Source organism: Myotis brandtii, unplaced genomic scaffold (genome assembly GCF_000412655.1).
Source record: "Myotis brandtii unplaced genomic scaffold, ASM41265v1 scaffold1010, whole genome shotgun sequence".
Taxonomy (NCBI): domain Eukaryota; kingdom Metazoa; phylum Chordata; class Mammalia; order Chiroptera; family Vespertilionidae; genus Myotis; species Myotis brandtii.
Genome location: NW_005353362.1, coordinates 1 through 6214, shown reverse-complemented (window position 1 = coordinate 6214; position 6214 = coordinate 1).

The window sequence follows — 6214 nt, the reverse complement described above, 5'->3', positions numbered from 1 at the left end:
CTTTTTTAAAAATATATTTTTATTGATATCAGAGAGGAAGGGAGAGGGAGAGAGAGATAGAAACATCAATGATGAGAGAGAATCATTGACTGCTGCCTCCTGCACGCCCCCTACTGGGGATCGAGCCCGCAACTCTAGCATGTGCCCTTAACCAGAATCGAACCCTGGACCCTTCAGTCCACAAGTAGACACTCTGTTTACTGAGCCAAACCAGCTAGGGCTGTGAGGTTTCTTCTTGATACCAAGAGTCCCTTCAGGCAGGGCTGGAGCAGAGGATGACCCTGCAGACGTGTGAGCTTCCCTATCCTGTGGGCTGGATAAATGTGCCTGCAGGCATGAGCCCAGTCATTTATCATCTCACCAGGGGGCGGGCAGCAGGCCCCCTAGGCTCTCAGTGCGCAGTCTGCTCATGGGGCAGGTCAGTGGAGGGCTCGGGCCTGAGGTGTGACGTCATTCCCCTGCACAGTTCCGCCTGCACACCGAGGGCAATGCAGTGCCAACACGCGATGCAGCAATGCCCCAGTCTCTCTGGTTTCCCAAAACACACGTCAGAGCCCCAGCACAGAGCTGTGATGATTGCCTCCTTTCTGTTCTGAACTAAGAGCCCCAGAAGCCCTCACCAGTTCCCTGGGACAGTTGTCCCGCGATGTCAGCCGACACTGAGGATCTGCTTAGTCCTGCCAGGTATTTAGGAGAGTGTTGAATTTCCCTGTGATACACTGTTCCTCCGTGTTGTAAATCACAGTCCTGATTTTAAAGCAGGCTGTATTTGTGATCCAGACTGCCTTAATTTGTGTTCACCTAAGAGTCAGTTTGTGGCTCAGCCTCTGGGTGGCAGTGTTTTGGGGTTGGCCTCTGAGGCTATACGGCTTCTCTACTTAAAACTGGTTTTCTTCTTCTCTTTTTTAAAAATATATTTTTATTGATATCAGAGAGGAAGGGAGAGGGAGAGAGAGATAGAAACATCAATGATGAGAGAGAATCATTGACTGCTGCCTCCTGCACGCCCCCTACTGGGGATCGAGCCCGCAACTCTAGCATGTGCCCTTAACCAGAATCGAACCCTGGACCCTTCAGTCCACAAGTAGACACTCTGTTTACTGAGCCAAACCAGCTAGGGCTGTGAGGTTTCTTCTTGATACCAAGAGTCCCTTCAGGCAGGGCTGGAGCAGAGGATGACCCTGCAGACGTGTGAGCTTCCCTATCCTGTGGGCTGGATAAATGTGCCTGCAGGCATGAGCCCAGTCATTTATCATCTCACCAGGGGGCGGGCAGCAGGCCCCCTAGGCTCCCAGTGCGCTGTCTGCTCATAGGGCAGGTCAGTGGAGGGCTCGGGCCTGAGGTGTGACGTCGTTCCCCTGCACAGTTCCGCCTGCACACCGAGGGCAATGCAGTGCCAACACACGATGCAGCAATGCCCCAGTCTCTATGGTTTCCCAAAACACATGTCAGAGACCCAGCACAGAGCTGTGACAATTGCCTCCTTTCTGTTCTGAACTAAGAGCCCCAGAAGCCCTCACCAGTTCCCTGGGACAGTTGTCCCGCGATGTCAGCTGACACTGAGGATCCTGGACCAGGAGTCTGTGTAATGCCCTTGGCTGAGTACACACTCCAGTCCTCCTCACTCGGGCTTGGAGACGGTCCTTGCTTGGACATGCAGTTGCTGTTTTTTAGCTTAAAATGGATCTTGAGGCAAGCATGGCAGGAAAGCAGAAACCATGTGCCAAAGACAAGACTGAATGGCCTGGTTTAATTATTACGGTAACCAGCACTACCAGAATGAAAAGGTGTGAACTTCTGTGAGGTCTGAGATAGAACTAGGTCACAAGGACATTCCCAAGGGGCAAAAACAGCACAGACAGCAGGCAAATCGACAGCCAGGTTTTCTGAGTCACCTTGTAAAGCGATGAACTCTAAAGCATTCACCATTATAAGATTTTATTAATACTTTGTACATTTTGCAAATACAAAACTAACTTCCAAAGGCTGAGCTTTCCTTTTAGATTTTAGAGATTTTCCTACCCGATGGGCTGGATAAATAGGTCAGCAGGTCAGCAATCTGATGAGGTGCTAATGAAAAACATGAAGCTGATTAAATATAGAGGATGGCACTGTGTCAGTTATTTCCAGTCCCTTTGGCACATGATTGCGGGGTCAGGAGAGGGAGCAGGCTGGGGCTCTAGCTCTCCGGGAAGCACCAAGGTGGGGTGGGTATAAAACCCTGCTGACAGTCTTGTATCCCTCCCCCGCCCCCCCACCAGCTAGTGTCTGATCATAAGGAAGACAACACCGAAAAGGCTCGTCTGAGGAGACTGGCCCCCTGGCTGAGGCTGAATCCTACGCCCCTGAGAGGAAGACACAGGCACAGGCCTTGGATAGAGTGTGTTCAAGGGCAAGCCCTTTCAGGATACACACAAATGTGGTAAAACTACAAGCAAAAGCAAGGAAATCATTAAACTTGAGGGCAAAAGTGAACCCAGGGTGTGTCAGGGGGATATGCCCACACCTGGGGCCAACAGTTTGCACCCTTGAGCTGCAGGTGCAGACTCAGGTCCACAGATGGCGTCTCAGATGTGTGCTCTACCTCACAAGTTGAGGCCTTACCGATGAATGCACAGGCCTTATTTATTAGCGCCTCAATATGCCTTGCTTTTATAACTTCTCATATACATAACATCATTTAAAAAATATGTTTTTATTGATTTCAAAGAGGAAGGGAGAGGGAGAGAGCTAGAAACATCAATGATAAAAGAGAATCCTTGATTGGCTGCCTCCTGCACACCCGCAACCTGGGAATGTGCCCTGATGGGAATTGAACCGTGACCCCTGGTTCATAGGTAGATGCTCAACCATTGGGCCACCCAGTTGGGAAATGATATCATATTCTTTTAAGGTGAGAAACATGATTATATACAAAAACTTCAATCACACAGCCCTTGGTTCTCCCTGACACAACGTCATGTAAAAATTTGATTCAGGAAAACTCACCTTCAAGATGAGTTAAGGAACGAGAAATCAAGATGGCAGCATAGGTAAACACCGGAAATTGCAGCCTCGCACAGCCACTTCAAAAATACAACTAAAAGACAAAACAGACATCATCCAGAACTACAGGAAGGCTGGCTGAGTGGAAATTCTACAACTAGAAGGAAAGAGAAAAGCACACTGAGACTCAGAGGAGCTGCGGAAGTAAAGTGCAGAGGTACGAAGGGGCACGCGGAAAGGGCTGGCAACTGAGGACGCAGTTGTCTTTTTTAATCGGGAGGGAGTCTCAAGCTCCTGACTGCTCTGAACTCCTGTTCCGGGCGAGTCTCTGGGGACCCAGACTTATACGGAGAGAAACTGAACTGTCTGGCATCGGTCGGAACTCAAGGGTGGCTTTCTCTCAGAGGTGCTTGCAGTGATTACTGGGACACTGAGACGCGGGGCCTCTTAGGGTAGGACTCAGGAGCAGCCATAGCTGCTTGCTGGGGAAAAAAGAGGAACAACTGTAATAATCTGAACAATAAAGATTTAATTAAAAAAAAAAAAGATGAGTTAAGGAAAAGGAACCAGCAAAGGATCACTTTGAAGATACCACACACACACACACACACACACACACACACAGTAAGCACAAATGGATGCGTAAGAAGACTGTTGCCATGGAGCTCCTGAAAAGCCTGACCAAACATCTTGTATCCAATGACACAAGCTGATGAAGGAGTCACCGCTGCAAATGAGACCCATGTGGAGATGTAAGAGCTGAGGGTGAGACGCAGGACTCAGAGGAGATGAGAGGCAACTTGGCAGAGCTCAGGAGGGGAAATGCCAAACTTGGAAATGATGTCCTCTGGGAGCAGGCAGTGGGAAACGGAGAAGGGAATCACTATTGTCTCTGATACGGCGTTAGAGAGATAGTTGACTATTCAGACTATGTGCTATCTAATTTTGATTTGAAACATTTACAAGGAGTTTCTCTCCTCACTCCCACCAACTGTCCAAGCCCTGTGGACAGGTTCCCTGCAGGAGTGCTAAGACAAACTCAAATTTTAAATGAAATAACACTTAAAATACCTATCATATTGATAATAACAGAATTTTGCTAACACATATCCTTGGCAAGGTTGTAGATAATAAGCTTGCTAACACATATCCTTGGCAAGTTTGTAGATAATAAGCAGGAACTCTCCAATACTGTTTGTGGAAATATTAAATGGTTTAACCCTTATGGTCAAAGAGGGAAAAGATACCCGCAAAGGCTATTCACTGCAGCACCACTTCTAACAGAAAAAGACTAGAAACAACCCAGTTACCCATCACTAAGGATCCAGTTGATGAAGTATTTATTGTACTTTAAACCAAGGAAGCCAAGAACCAATGTGAAGAGCTCCCACTGGCCAAAAAATGGATAATTTGAGCCAAGAGAATAAAACCTATCGTGGGTAAAAATACAGACTCTGTTAAAATTCATGAATTCATAATGGTACCAGAAAAACTGTCTTTGGCACATGCTAGGGATTGAGTTCATTATGCGGGATATTGATAAACATAGGAATAAAAAATGTAACCGCCAGCTAGCCCAGTTGGTTAAAGCATCATCCCAATACTCCAAGGTTGTGGTTTGAAACCTGGTCAGGGCATATACAAGAATCAACCGCCCTAGCTGGTTTGGTTCAGTGGATAGAGCAGTCAGCCTGTAGACCAAAGGGTCCCAGGTTTGACTGTAGTCCAGGGCATATGCCTGGTTTATAGGCTCAATCCCCAGTGGGGGGTGTGCAGGAGGCAGCTGAGCAATGATTCTCTCTCATCATTGATGTTTCTATCTCCCTTCCTCTCTCTAAAATCAATAAAAAGAATATATTTTTATTTATTCATTAATATGTTTATTCACTATTTAATCATACTCAGTAAATTCTTATAGCCTGTTTATGAAATTCCTGACACTATGCTATAGGCATGTAGAAGAATAAAGCTACTGCCCCTCTGGGAATGATGCTTCTCTGATGGAGGGAGAATCACTTCCACAAACTCTTTTAAGCAAATGTGATGTGATTATGTCTAAATAAACAGATTGACATAAGCAGTCAATGTTACCAAATGTTATAAAGAAATCAAAAAGAATCTGGAATATAAGACATAGCATTTATATGCTTAGTATTGAATTTGTAAATTAAAGGTTTATAATGTCTTTTTTCTTTATTGATTAAGGTATTACATATGTGTCCTTATTCCCCCATTCCCCCCCACCCTGCACTCATGCCCTCAAGCCCCTAATGTCTCTGTCCATTGGTTGGGCTTTTATGCTTGCATACAAGTACTTTGGTTGATCTCCCCCCTTACCCCCACCCTCCGCTACCTTCCCTCTGAGGTTTGACGGTCTGGTCGATGCTTCTCTGGCTCTGGCTCTGTTTTTGTTCATTAGTTTATGTTGTTCATTATATTCCGCAAATGAGTGAGATCATGTGATATTTATCTTTCTCTGACTGGCTTATTTCGCTTAGCATAATGCTCTCCAGTTCTATCCACGCTGTTGCAAATGGTAAAAATTCCTCCTTTTTTAACACAGCGTCGTATTCCATTGTGTAGATGTACCACAGTTTTTTTAAATCACTCATCTGCTGATGGGCATGTAGGCTGTTTCTAAATCTTAGCTATGGTAAATTATGCTGCTATGAACATAGGGGTGCATATATCCTTTCTGATTGGTGTTTCTAGTTTCTTGGGATATATTCCTAGAAGTGGGATCACGGGGTCAAATGGGAGTTCCATTTTTAGTTTTTTGAGGAAGCTCCATACTGTTCTCCGCAGTGGCTGCACCAGTCTGCATTCCCACCAGCAGTGCAGAAGGGTTTCTTTTCTCCACATCCTCTCCAGCACTTGTCATTTGTTGATTTGTTGATGATAGCCATAAAAAATATATTTTTAAAAAGTTATGGAATATTAGAACATACAGGAAGTTACAGATATTGTACAAATGTAAGAGATATTGACTATGATTTTTTTTTAGAGACAAATGGAGGGAGAGGGAAGAACCTTGATGTGAGAGAGAAACATTGGTTGTCTCCCATATGTGCCTGACCAGGGATGGAACCTACAACCTGGGTATGTGCCCTGACTGGGAATTGAACCTGCCACCTTTTGGTGTATAGGATGAGGCTTCAACCTACTGAGCCACATCAGCCAGGGCAGCCACTGATATTTTTTTTAAAAATATATTTTATTGATTTTTTAC